We start from the raw sequence: 15571 nt of genomic DNA, 5'->3' as shown, positions 1-15571 counted from the left end.
AAATTTCGGAATTAAAATTGTATAAGTTAAAAATAGAGATTTCTAAACTTATCAAACTACAAACCTTAATTTATAAAAGAAATTTTTATTAAAAGGGTTTAAAAATGTTGTAAAGCGCTCAAGCATCCACTTAATACTAGCTATTAAAAACTTTGATGGAGTCAATTATATAAAACCGAGATTTATATATATAACATTGTTAAAAATGTGATTTTCACATAAAATAAGTTTTTTAAAATATACCATAGTTTATTGAATGCATGCAATCTATGCAATCCTTTTTAAAGAACACTCGCACGTCTCTTGTATGCACTAGAGGAATAAATGATACCTAACCGCTTAATGTTATCTTTCGATGGTCGGGGTGTTTTCGCGATTTTTATAACCAAGTTATAGGCCAATTACACAAGTTTTTCAAATTGGATGATTTGATCGAAAATCTCTTGTGATAAAGGATACTTAAGTAAGAGTGTTTCGAGGCATAGATATGATCAAACATGTTTAGTTAAATGTGTTATTAGCGATCCCATAAATCTAGGAATTATATGGTAAGATATAACTGATAATCGATATCTATTTGGTTGAATTTGGATGAATGGGATAAAGTATACCTAACCATTTATTTGTTTTGCCACTTGGATCCTAGACTTTGATAATTAATGTTTTTAGAAACTAAAAGGGGTATTAATTATTAAAGATTAAATATTGAAAATACTAAATGAATTTTGTTAACAAATTTTGTAGATATATAATCCACTCTCATAACCATGAATTGTCATTTCTATTTAAATGACTTAATGAAACAAAAACATTCAATAAATACAACTTCAATGAATGAGTTCATGTCTTAAGACACAATCTCGTGAGAGATGTGAAATTGTATAAACTTAAAGGACCTATTCCTAAAAAAATTGCTTTGAGCAATAGACCTAAATATGATATCTATTAAATACATTATAGTGATGCTCAAGATGCTTTTAACATCATAATACGAACAATTATGCATGACTTCTAAGAAGTTTGGATAATTTTTATATATATATATATATATATATATATATATATATATATCATGTTAAACAATATTCCATTAAATATAGTGATATTTTGTTGGAATAGTGCATGGCTAAAAGAGTCACCCTGTGTGATCTAAAAGCACCATGTTTCTTGGGATTATACTTCAATCAATATTAATTGTATCTAGAATACAAACACCAACTAATTATATAATTGTAGAATATTCTAAAAGGGCATTTAAATTATTATATACAAACCCACCAAGAATAAGTTCATTTATTCAACTGAAAGCCGGGTTAGCAAAAAGCAAGCTTCTAATGACAAAACAAGTGGGAGGCACGTGGAACTTGAAGCAGCTCAAGAACCATGGTTGGATGTAAAAATTGTTTGCACTAGTTCAATAAGGAATTGTTGAACATGAATAGTAACTATTCATAAACACGAATTGTTCACAATAATGGTAAAAATCATCTATGACTTGAGAAATGTGGAATCTCTCGTTGATGAGTTCTTGATGTTTTCTAGTTAAACTATCAACTACCAAAATGTTATATAAGATCTTGAATCTAACAAATGACTTAGTGTCATGAACACTAAGATGTAATCCATTTTTAATAATCAAGTATGGGCTTGATTAATCTTCCTCTCTATAGCAAGGCTAGAAGGGGTAAGAGTTTCTTCTAGAAAGAATATATATACACATTTAGTAATACTTGTTATATAAGGACTTTCGCATACTCATGTCATTGACTATGGTCCTTATCATACTCATGCCATTAACTATGGTTAAACCTTTTCACAAGTAGCTATTATTAGATCAACAAGGATATTATTTACTATAACTTCATATTCTTAATATGAGATATAGCAAATAGATTTCAAGAAATACCGCTTTTCTTAATAGACATCTACTAGAAGATATCTATATAGATGAGCCTGGAGGTTTTCTTAATCCATGTTATCCTAACCAAATGTTTAACGCTTAAGATCCACTTATGGATATAAAGCAAACATCTCAAGGTTGGAATATTCATTTTAATATAAAGATATAAGGTATGCTTTTATATCAAAATAAAAAAGAACGTGTGTGTGTTTACTAAGAACTAATGGGAGGATAGTGATATTCTTGATCTTGTTTGAAACAGACATACTTAATCATTTGAAATGAAATTCCGACTATGCAAGGTGGTTTTCACCTTGACTCGGAAAGTATTCTTAAAATGAAAGACTTAGGAATGACAAGATACATTCTTGGAATGTAAAATCTATAAGAGATAGATAAATATGAATGCTAAAGGGTTTAAAATTATTTTTGCAAGAAATGACAATATCTTGAAAGAGGTTAAGATACAAGATTCCTTTGGAAGATTATTGACATTGTCACATGACACCATTTTCGAGTTTGTATCAAGTGAATCTAGAACATAGGTTTGATTTAGATAAAATGATGTATATTCTATTAGCTTGAAAAATGAATCCATCATTTATTTCATATCATGAGACACAAAATTGAATACATGGTTAAATCACTAAATGACTGTGAGAAAATTCTAAGAGTACTTAAGAAGAGCTAGGAGAATGTATATGAGATAATCAGTTTAGAATGAAATCTTAATGTAAGGATCTACATAGGATTTTGATTTCTAAATAAATATAGATAATTATGAATTATAATTAGATTATGACTTCATTTTGGAATGAAGAGTAAGTTTAGTTGGGATGAGATCCAAGCAAAACAAAAGAGCACAATCTACTAAATAATAATACACTATTTTTCAAGAAGTTGAAATCAAATATAATTGGATAACTAGATCATTCAAAAACTAGGTTGAATCCTTCCAGTTAGGAATAACCTATAAATATTTTGTGAGTAATTGAGTGTACTTAATCAAGCTAAGAAACTATATGTCGCATAAGAGCACTAATTCTATTCTCCAAAATATTTAACTATACTTAGAGTATTGTAAAATATGGAGATGATTGTATTCGCAGAATTCACACAAACTAAATTTAGTCGAACCCATTAATAAAGTCTTTCCGTTTATGCTAAGTATGAGTGGTCACACTTCAGCCATAAAACTTTTATTATTATAGTAATGGGATTTTGATTTTAATTTAGTATTTGGATATTGGAACATTGTAACAAAAAATATTAAATAATGTTTTGATATACTGGGATATGATCGTTACATTAATACTTGTTGTGTTCTATATTAACATGTTTAATCCATGAATAATCTTATTGCTCTAAAGGTTCATAGTCGGTCATGATTGTGGAAGCAATTATAAAGTAAGACTAATATGAAATGGATTGGTTGACTCTCACTAGATGAAAGTAGGAAAGTGGTTGTAACCAAGTTTCATAGGTACTTGTCAAAGAACTAGTACTGAATGGACTAGCATCAAGATCATCTCATAGATCGTAGTTATGAGTGATACTTGATTAAAGGTACTATCTTTGTATCCTTAACATTCAGATACATAGTGGGACTTAAGTGTAGGGAGTGTTGTGATTTTATATGACTAAATGTTCTTCCTTGATTGGGAAATTATAAAAGTCATATTCGGGTATGGTGTGAATTATGCAAGCGACTTATGTTTACCGGGCAGTTATAAAAGTCATATCTAGGTATGGTGTGAACTATGTAAGATGTTTATGTTGTCAAGATGGGATTTGTTCCTCTTATCTGTTTAGACTTAGACATCTAACGCGTGTTACCCAAAGTTGGATTACAAATGAGATTGATTGTGATCCAAAGCTCATGTTCAACAGGATGTCTGTAACAAAGGGTTAATTGATAAACTTACCTTCATACATCAATTAAAGCTTAGATATTTTGGGAATTGGATGTCGATGAACAGCAACCTTCATCATATGCTATTGGGGGCAGTGAAATGTTACTAGATACTCACCACTGTCTATATAAATCTATGATAAGTCTTGTGCAAGTGGGAGATTGAAAGATCTAGTATGCCCAAGAGTCATTATAGAATGGTGTTGCTAATAATATATGATCATATATGGTCACACCATATAGCAAGTTATCGTCAATTGATTATTTATTAGTATAATTTGATTAATAATAAATATATCAACACTTGTATTTAATTGGAAAATTATTATTTCATGGAAACAATATTTTACTAATTGGGAATTTATTATTTGTGGAATTAATATTTATTGGAGAAATAACAACTTATGAAATATATCATAAAGTATGATTATTTATAAGTCATATTTATATCTTAATAAACTAGTTACAATTTAGATAAAATATATTTTTATATAAAGTAAGATATTTATATATGACTATATATATATATATATATATATATATATGTGTGTGTGTGTGTGTGTGTGTGTGTTGGGAATTCTTTATAAAAATGTTTGATTTTTATAAAGATAACATGTATGTGTATATAAACTAGCCATGAGACAACTTTTGTGTTCTTTTGGACATGCTTTTCTCGAATTTAAGAGAGGAGACCAAGTATGGTCTTCTTTTACCATGCTTGGGACAAAGTTGTCTCTCCTTTTACTTTATGGCCTCCTTTCACTTTTTGGCCATTATATAAGAGAGAACATGGAAGGGTTTTTGATACACTTCTTGCAACTCCTCTTCTTCCACTTCTTGCAAAATGATGCTTGGCGGGTAAAATAGTTTTAGTTTTATTCAACATTTTTAAAGCTTCTATTGTCATTTTTACCGGTTGTGAAACCGAATTTTGAATAAAAACCCAACATATAATACTATGTCTATCATAAAAATCAATGAAATCTTTAATACGCCTCATGCACGAAGCCATACTATAAGAGAGTTAGAAGGAATCTGCCTATAAAATGACCTTGAAATGAGTGTCATTTTCACCTATCCCTTCTTTATATGGTGGAGGGTCGTTATCCGAATGGATTTTATAGGACATAATCACATTAAAAGAATAATGTATATAGTACTAGAACCTTCAATATAATCCCACTTTAATTACTTTAGAAAAAATGTGAAATTGTATGCTAATACATTAAAACACGCACCATTTCTTTCTAAGTCATTAGCGGAACATGTGTGGTTAATTAACCTACACACTAATGTGTTACTACAAAGATGAAATGGTGGAACATACTTGAAATTATGGTTGTTTATGGAGCATGTGTGGTTGACTGGAACGTCAATACAAGATCATAAGTGATCTTGAGCATGTCATGCGGGTTTGCATAGTTATTCACATCTTATATGTGATCATCAACATTCCAGTCACAAATTAGGAGCATAATCAAGGATTAAGCATGACATTGTATAGTTCAATGAATCTTAAATGATCTAGGAATTTTATATTAGAATTAAATTGGTAAAAAGCTTTACCTACCTAAATTAAATTTTTAATTCGATTACGGCATCCCTCTTCATAATTTCTAGTTGTATTTATGGATTGTAGCCTTGAATATTACTTTAGGTTAAAATATTAAGGAAATGAATCAACTAACTAAAATCTTATCTCCTATTTTAGATGTATGGAAATGGTGATCTTCCACCTCCTTCTCTAATTACTCACAACTTCACTCTTTTGTCTAAGCTCTCAAAAGACAAACTCACCGGTACCAACTACATGGACCGGTTGCGCAATTTGAAGATGTTGTTGAGATATGAGAACAAATAATATGTTCTTGAGAATCCAATCCTAGAAATTGATAGAGAATCTCCTACTCCTAAGGAATTTGATGAATATAACCAGCTCATTGATGACGCAACAAAGGCCGATTGCATTATGATTGCAAGCATGTTACCTAAAATCCAGAAGACCAATAATCACTACGAGCAATATGACATGTACTTGGCTCTTTCCAATATGTTTCTAAAGAAAGCAAGAAAAAAAGCATTATGAAGTCGTCAAGGCCCTTGTGGCATGCAAATTCAAAGATAGGGAATTTGTGTGTGCTCATTTGCAGAAGATGCAAAGACACGTGGAAATACTAGAGAAGCTCAATTTTAAACTTTGAAAATAGCTTGCCACCGACATGATGCTCAACTCCTTTCCTAGTAGTTATTATCAATTCATCTTGACTTATCATTTGAACAATATTGATACCATATTTTTTGAGCTTCACAATATGTTGCAGACAATTGAAGTAGGAAAGAAGAAGTCTCTTTCTGATAGTGTTGTAACTTCCCCAGTCATGGCAATTCAAAAAGGCAAGTGTAGGAAGAAAAGTCTCTTTCTTAACCCAAGTGGAAAGGGAAAGCACACATTGGAGAGTCCGGTGGGTAAAAGGTAAAGCCCAACTTCTATACTCCTATGGCCAATTCGAAAGAAGCTATGTGTAACGCCCTCATATTCGGTCTAGTCAATTTAGAAATAATAAGCATCAAAAATAAGTTTTTTGGTAGTAGATTATTTAGCATAAATAATCTTGACCAAGTTATAGTATATGTCACAAGGGTTCCGTACCTATAAAGAACGCTGAAATCCGAGTTATAAAGAAAAAGTTATGACCCATTGAAGTTTTACGACTAAACCGGCACGACACCGCATAACGTAAAAAAGTAAATTTTTGATAAATTACTTTTTAGCCTTAGTGATCTAAATGAAGTCGTAGTATACGTTAAAATCAGAGCGTGTATAGAAAGAGCGTCCAAATATGACTTCGTATGAGGAAGTTATGATTTTTCTAAGATTTAGCATAGCAGTGCACAACCCATAATTCAAATTTTAGATCGATCAATTTTTATCCGACAACATCGAAACAAGAATCGAAGATCTCGTAAATAGGAGATCAACGATATAAAGAAAGATGAAAACGCACGTTGGATGACAAAGTTATGAATTTTTAATTGCCTAAGTATGTTAAAATATAACTTTAAAAATAAAGTCAAAATTAACCAATGTAGTCTAAACGAAATTTATAGATTATGTTGCCACCTACGCGCAGATATATACAACATCAAAACTAGAGCTTGTATGAGAAAGTTACGGAATATAGAAGTTGGGGATAAGCTGATGCGAAGGGGGACACGTGGCTTAATATCGGCCCTTGCTTTCTCCCCACGGCCTCGCATGCGGAGCTAACACCTGTGCCCTCGTACGCACAACATACTGAGTCCATGTAGCCTACGCTGAGGATTACACCCAGTATAGTCTGATGCTTCCCTTATAAATAAGATGCGAGATTCCTCATTCTTCTTCACACTTTTCCCATTCTTTCTCTCTCATTACTCCAAAACTATCCTTCCCCTTCCCTAGCACTTCCTAAGTGTTATAGGTGATTCCTGGTGTGCCAGAAGGCTCCAAGAAGAAGAGCTTTCGGCTTAGAAGTTCTGCCCCATGAAGATCTCGGTTCCTAGCCAAACCACCTTGTAAGTGAGTTATGTTTACCCTACTATAAATGTAGCTTATGTTTAAGTTCATTATTGTTATTATGAACCTATAAAAAATATATGTAAGCATTATAAAATAAAAAAAGTGTTATTATAATACCTTTTAACTGCTCGTTGTATAGGGAATCTGGTTTGAAGGGCCGTATAGGGTTGTTGGATTTCAGAACATCTTAATTGCCAAAATGGTCCTGCTCTTCGGTGTTTCAGGTCTGGCCCCAGTCTATACATAGTAGTTGAAAAGTATTGTTTAACACTTATAATACAATATCTCTCATACTCCTTGAGTTAATTAGTCGCAATAAATATTAGACTAAAACTTAGCAATAATAATGCTAGGTTTCGTCAAAGAGAAAGACGGTTATTAGAAGCGATGCTCTGACTGAATTTCGAGTCATCACTTTAACAAGTGAGTGCATAGTTACTTTCATTTTACAAATAGATACAAAATATTTAATATAAATTACGTGCTATGTGTGCATATTATCTGTGTTCTTATGTTGTATGACCAAAATATACATGTTTTATTCGATTTAAACTGTATGCTTATTTTATACTTATAATTATAATGTGTAAAGATAGGTGCATGAAAGATGACATGAGAGATGTGTTGGATTAGTGTCTAAGCCCGTAACCATATTTGTCAAGTACTTGACCCGATTGTGCATGGTCCTTTTGGGTTGCCTTCACCAAAGCAACTTGACTGGAGAAATAATAGAGAAACAGGTTATTATGATTTTATAATATGTTATACGAATAATATATTAAAGGAGAAATCATTTTTGTTTAATTAATATTGGTCAATAATTAGTTAGGAATTAATTTTGTGATCAAATGTAATTAATTAAACTAGAGGGGCTGAATTGTAATAATGTGATAGTTACAAAGTAGGGTAAGGATTATCCTAGATATGGGTTGGACGAAATCAAGAGGATATGGATCCTTGAAATCGTCCAAAGATAAGGGCTTTCAAGGCTTTTCTTATTGTTACTTGGTGGGCAAGCAACTAGACACGGATAAGGACTGAAACCCTTCTATATAAAGACCCCTAGGCCACATGAATTTGTGGACTTGATTCTAAGAGATCATAGGGCCGATTTCTACCTTCCTCTTCTCTCTCTATATCTTCTCTAATTGCTTGTGGTGTTTGTGAGTCATTAGAGGCACTACACTTGTGGTGCTTGCTTTCAAGACTTAGGGTTTGAAGATTTAAGTTGTTATTGCGATATAAAAACAAGAGGTATGTAATCTAACCTTCTTGGTGAATTTGGAAAAATATTAAGCCATACTAGGGTTTTATTATGTGTTCATAATGTTGTGTATCTAATAGTGAAAACATAGATCCAATTCTAGGGTTGCATGCACACATAGGATTGTTTGTACAAAAACCATCAGTGGTATCAGAGCTTTGGTTAACTTGTTTTCAATTAGTATTATAGAATTGTATGAACTTGACATACTAGGGTTTATAGCCAATAAAGCCTAGGAGGGTATAAATTTCAAGATTAGGGTTTCCATACCCTAATTTGCGAAATTTTGAAAGGGTTTTCAAATCCCTTCCTTAAGCCTTAAGATTTCGAAATCTAGGGTTTTTCAAAAACCCTTGATTTTCGAAATTAGCCTCCTTCCCAAGATAAGATCCTAAAGTTTAGGGATTTGGATTATCCCATATCTTGTAATTATCCTTTAATTGTTATATATGGTAATTAAAGATTTTGCATTATCTTATCCTTATTTTCGAAATCTATATAAAAGTTTAAGGGATTAGGATAAGTTAAATATTTAAATGCTAATTATCCTTATGATTTAGATAATCCCTTATGATTTGATAATTTAAATTAATAGTTTAATTCAATATAATTATTAAATCAAGAGTTTTAATATTTAAAATTTTAATTTAAATGTCTTAAATTCGAAAATTTTAATTGAGATTAAAACCTAATTGTTTTGAAAAGTTTCAAAACATGCCCTCAAGTTTTGGAATTTAAATTGTTGATTAAAAGTTTAATTTTGAAAGTTTAAATTCTAAAACCCTAATTTTGAAAAATTCAAATTAAACCCTTATGGTTTTATTAAATTAATTAAGTGTATAATTAAAGGAGAGTTAATAAATCCATAATAATATTGGTTAATTAAAAGTGTAATTCAAACCACCTAGTATTTTAAAAGGTGTAAAATACACCCTTATACTATGTATAACATTAAAAGGTTAATATTATATATGTATAACTAAAATGCTAGTCTTACCGTTAGTAGGCCTCATTCACGAAGCCGATCTAAAAGGGGGGTATAAGGTTATGGCCTATAAAATGGTCGTTTAATGGGTATCCACTCTTACCCACCGCTTCCTTGATTGGTGGAGGGTCATTAGCCGAACGGGTAGGATAGGGCAATACTCTCTTCATTAATAAGTATAATGAATCTATGTAAAGTAACTAAACGCTTTTAAAAATTTCCAATCCTAGTTACTTTAGGAAAAAGTGAAATTGATGCAATCCCATGAAATTACACTTTGCACCCTTGCTAAGAAGTTAGTGGAGCGTGTATGGTTAACCGACACACTAATTGTTTCTAAGCAAAGGTGGCAAAGGGTGACTCAATTTTTGTCATAGTTCGATGGAGCGTGTGTGGTTTACCGGCACATCGAATAGGTGATTGTAACAGTGAGGGCACTATGTAGATTTGCATGGTTATTCACACCCACTTTGTGATCCTCGGCATCCCAGTCACAAACAAGAGGGGCATATCGAGATTTAAACATGCCATTGAAAAGTTCAATGAATCTCAAAGGAAATCTAGGAATTCTTAATACATTTAAAACTTAAGCCTTTATGTTTTTCATGATGAAGAATTAGTGAATCGCCATTCACTTACCTCCGAATTATTTGCATGTTGGATTACGGCATCCCTCTTCTAATGTGTAAATAATGTTGTTGGATCCTATCCTTAATGTCTCATTTGGGTGTTTCATTAACAATTAAATCAACTAACTTGAAATTTCTCCCATTTTGTAGATGTCTGACTCTAACCGTGGTCTTCCCGGATCCCAAGGAAAAGGTGTTCCTATTGAAAGTAATAGATTGTTCCAAAGTGAAGGATCAATGTGGACTAGCTTGATCTCACTCCCTCCTCCTCCTCCCGTTGTTCTCCCCGACCCACAAGATCGAAGATTTGAAAGGTTCAAGATCACCGAGACCCTATTGGCAATGCAACATGAAGATGGTAAACCTGTGTGTGGTCACGTCCTAGGGATGAAATCACACATCGATAGGTTGATTATGTTGGGTGCGTCTTTCCCCAATAAGGTGGCTGTGGACTGGGTTCTTCAGTCACTCCCTAAATCATATGATAAGTTCATAAGAGAGTATTATATGATGGACATTGACACGACCCTCATTGACTTAACTTGCATGCTTATTGCTGCTGAATCAGAAATGATTTGGCGAAGTAATGGAGCATATTTGTCTAGTAAATCAACCAACCATGCTTCTGTGGACGTTCTAGGAGAAGCCACATGTTTCTACTGCCAAAAGAAGGGGAAATGGATATGAAGCTACCCATAGGACCTGAAGAGTCTAAGAGATGGGAGAGTCAAGAAGTATGGCTCTACTTCAGGTATAAAATCCACCATCAAACTCCATTTAAATTCTTATTCTTTATACATAATGTGATAAGATTACATTTGCATGTTTTGCAGAATTAGAGAAAAGAGAGGAAGTTTGATGGAAGAACAAGATGAGTCTGATCACAAAGAAATGGATTACGATTGCATGGATTCGAAGATCAGATTTTGAGCTTAGGAAGTTATGATAGAATTGTTAGGAGTATTTGATTACATAGTTTTTCAATTGAATTTTGCATTGTAAGGACATGTTTTCCGCTGCTTTAATGAATAAAATAAATTTTGTTTTATCTTATTTGTTTATCCTTACAATGGCATATATGAAAAAAAAATAATGGTTGTGTACTTCTACTATTAGCAAAAAATGGGTTTGATTCTTAATTAGGTTATTTGTGGAAGTGTCAAGAATTTTCCAAATAGGGAGAGTTTCTCATCGCCCAAATTTCAAGTGGATAGGAACTTGGAATCATGCAACAAGTATTTTATGATGAATGAAAAACTTTCACATTTGGGAAAGTTAGACTAGACTTTGACAAAGTGTCAATTTAAGAGATTGAATACACTAGGTCGTACGTTGATCAAGTCTACCACAAGAGTAACAAAGATATTCATCATGATTTACTAAAGTTTAGTGAATATGGTTGTACTTATAAGATTAAGTATAATTCTGAGTTGATTAAAAGAGTTTCAATCATTAGCAGAATGAATAAGAAGAATCAAGTAGGCAGAAAGATAAAAGTTTCTCTGTTCTAAGAAGAAGGGAGATTACCTTTTATTATGTTTTATGATGGTTCTTAATGATTAAGAACAATGTCTCAATTGATCCTCTAAGTGAATCTTAGTACAATTTGTATGTCTAAAAAGAGGAATCGAGAATTATGGAAATAGTTAAATCAAGAAGTCAATCATACTTCCTTCCAACATCAAGTCTTAGAGTTATACTCCAAGATTGTGAATTGAGTGACAATTCTTAAGAAGGTTTATAACATTCATCAAATGTGGAATTTGGAAAAAGGATTTTCTTATTCTTGCACATTTGAAATTGGTAAGTTGTGCTGTCTTGGATAAGACGAAGACCAACTAGGACCAATTATGTGAAGTGTTTGTCTAGATAACAGCTACACTAACTCTTGAATATTTGTTTGTCAAGAAATGTTTCTTCACAAGAGAATCTTATATGTCAAGGAGTCAGTGGGAGTCTTAATGGTATTGAAAGGTTTCAAGAACAAATCAAGAATAAACTTTATCAATCATCACTAGCACACGACTTGAGGTTTACAACCTATCGTGTTGACACTAATTTTGTTTCTATGCCATTCCAATTGAGTTAATTATGCATGTGAGTTCTAGGAGTTCTCAATGGATTGTATAGGGGCAAGACACCTTGTTAAATGGAAAGTACATTGAAATGAAGGGGTGGCCTGCTCAATAACTTGGAAGTAATGGTGGGACCCTTGATGGCAAGAAATTAAGAAGAAGAAGTTCTATCCATAAGAGTTTGGATTTGTCACTAACATTATCTTGTGATTATGGTTATGACGAATTCACATGGATGGGAATGCATACACCACAAAATCTAAGTGTCATAAGGTTTCTTTCATTCATGAGAATGGTTGTGAGGAAACGCTTTCACTAAGAGAGAGTTTGAAGATAGCATTATGTGATTTAGGTTTCTCAAATTCAACTATGATTACAGCATACCTCTTCATAGCTCGAATTATGGGAAATGGCAAATGGTTCTGAACATTTTAGACTTGTTGATATGAGTCCTAGAATCATTTAGAAATATACATATGAGCTGTCCAAGGAAAAGTGTATGAGGTTGAGAAGCTTAGATAAAGTCTTATCAAAGCATCTAGTATTAGAAATATTAACTTAATAAATTGTTATCTAGAAGTTCAGCTGATTTCTGAATACATGTCGAAGCTAGTGGGATCATAAGTGTTATGCTGGTAATGAAATAATCATCATGTAAGTGGGAGCATGATTATTATAGTAAGTATTGCAAGTTAGCAATATTAATTATAGAAAACAAGAGTTATACTTTGTAAAGTCGTAAGGGTTGAAAAGTTCTTATCCTATGCTTCATTTCAAATCTAAAGGCTTAGATTGTGGAACGTTAATAAATTTAGTCAAGGATACATAGTGTGTTCTCAAATTCGATTATGATTAAGGTATTCCTCTTCATAGTTCGAATAGTGAGAACATGACACATAAAATATTGTCGCACCTCAAAACCACGAACGGCGGAAACGTTCTGGGGCGGAGGACGTCATGTAAGCATCACAACAAATGTAAAGTAGTAAACAAGCAACAACATCATCCATTGTATTAATAGTATAATTTTAGTTACAAGTGTTTTCTTTCATAGTACAAGACAGCATGATAACTGATCAAAATAAAAGACGAGTCTTGACTGCTCCTTCTTCTCTAAACCTTGCATCGACACCTGTCTATTTGTACCCTGAGAATACAAGTTATTTTGAAAGAGTAGATCAGCATTTAAGCTGGTGAGTTCATAAGTATTTAATGTCATTGCTTTGATTAGTTGATATGAAAGACTGGTAAATGAATGATGAAACATTTAGTATAAGTATGAAAAGCTCTAGAAAATCCCATATTTCCTACTAGTATAAAAGTAGTCTTCTACCAAGACTCGAATGTTTTGAAAGTAGTCTTTTACCTAGACCTGACTGTTTTGAAAGTACGCATCTCTTGAAAATGTGATGGTTTTTCCTTGTTTAACTCTTATTAGTAGTCCCATAAGTATACCTGAAATGGTATCAACTTAAAACATCCGTAGATTATTCATTTACCTCTGTTGCTAGCAGCCGGGTTTAGGAATAGTTAGTCCCTTATGTATACCCACGATGGTATCAACCTAGAACATCCGTAGATTGTTCATTTACCTCTGTAGCTAACAGTGGTTGTCGGAATGGTTAGTCCCTCAAAGTATGATGTGGTACTAGGAGATAAAGTCCCAGTCTATCTCGTCGATGATGTGATTGAATCACAAGGTAAAGATAGAAAGGCGAACGATATAACTGTATCTAGACATATAACATGTAATAGTAATTTGCCATATAATGTCTATGTAAAAGTATTCATGTATAAGTATTCATGTAAGAGTATTCCTTCATATAACATGTAGTAGTAATTTGCCATATAATGTCTATGTAAAAGTATTCATGTATAAGTATTCATGTAAGAGTATTCCTTCATATAACATGTAGTCTAGACTCATGAATGAACTGACTCCGGTGTAATTTCTTGTAGTAGTGATAATGTTTTGTTTACTTTAAACTATTCCTATAATAGTTTACTAAAATGTAATTGATGAGTGTCCAAGTAGGTTTATACACCTTTGCTACCCAAGAGTATCGAAACTAAATTAACTGGTGGAACATTTATGACCATATATGTATACATGATATATAACTAATATTTAAACGACCTTCGGAGGAGTACCCGATATCCCACCAGACCACATCCAAATCGAGGAAAAGGAAACAGGGTGGATAGCCTTTCTAAGTCTTTTAAACATTTCTTATATAACTATACATATAGAGGCATGCAATTTATAATATAAAAGCATAAAGAACTTTTGTAAAACCGTTGAAAAGTCTAATAAAGAATTTGTGACTTGATGTCAGTTTATAAAATGATTGAAAGTATTTTGTTTGATAAGACAGTTTAAGTACACGTAAAACCATTGTTTGAAAACACCTTTGTAACCGATTTTGAAAGGCAGCTTACAGTATGTAAGACAGTTTGATAACGAGCTTTAATCATGTAAAAACGTTTAAGAAAGTCATTTGAAGTAATATGTTTAGTGAAACTGTTAAACTTGTAGTAAATCCATTTGTATACTAATTATAAATCACATAAGATTGATTTATTAACAAGAAGTATCCCAAAATATTGACGTTTTTCGTGCCAAAATAATCGTATGTTTGTAGTATGATAGGTGGACACATATACATACAGTATAAGCAGAGTGTCTGATTTATATATAAATAACAACACTTTTCATTTCAAAAGATATGATGTTATCGTGATACATTTTGCATACGAAAGTTTCTTTATAATAAATATAAATCACATGCGATTCCGTTGATAAAAAGTGTAAAACGAAACTTTATATAACATACGATAATCATCGTGTGTTTTACTTGTATTCCCCCCCCCCCTTAAAAGCATATAAAAATATTTATAAAACATTTAAAAGTGTGGATTATAGGGGTATGAACTCACTTGATTGATTGAAGAAAGCGTGACGAAAACCGAGCAGAACTTCTACTCGAGAAAGCGGATCTCTCGAGATTATCGGGAAATCTCGGGAGTCTCGGGAGTGTAAAACTTTCTTCCCACCTTGGATATGAAAACCGGGCCTTTGGGATGATTTCGAGGGTTGAAACGCAGAGCTTCGGCGCGAGAAAGGAAGGAAATTAGCAATTTTGGCCGGCACCCTCGCATCCTTTTTATAGTGAAAATATCTGATGGACTCGCCGAGTAGGGGACACCTACTCGCCGAGTTGGTCCATACTCGCCGAGTAGGGGACAC

This window comes from Lactuca serriola, chromosome 7, assembly GCF_051521515.1.
Source record: "Lactuca serriola cultivar US96UC23 chromosome 7, Lser_US96UC23_V15, whole genome shotgun sequence".
Taxonomy (NCBI): Eukaryota; Viridiplantae; Streptophyta; class Magnoliopsida; order Asterales; family Asteraceae; genus Lactuca; species Lactuca serriola.
Note: the sequence above shows the minus strand (reverse complement) of the source record.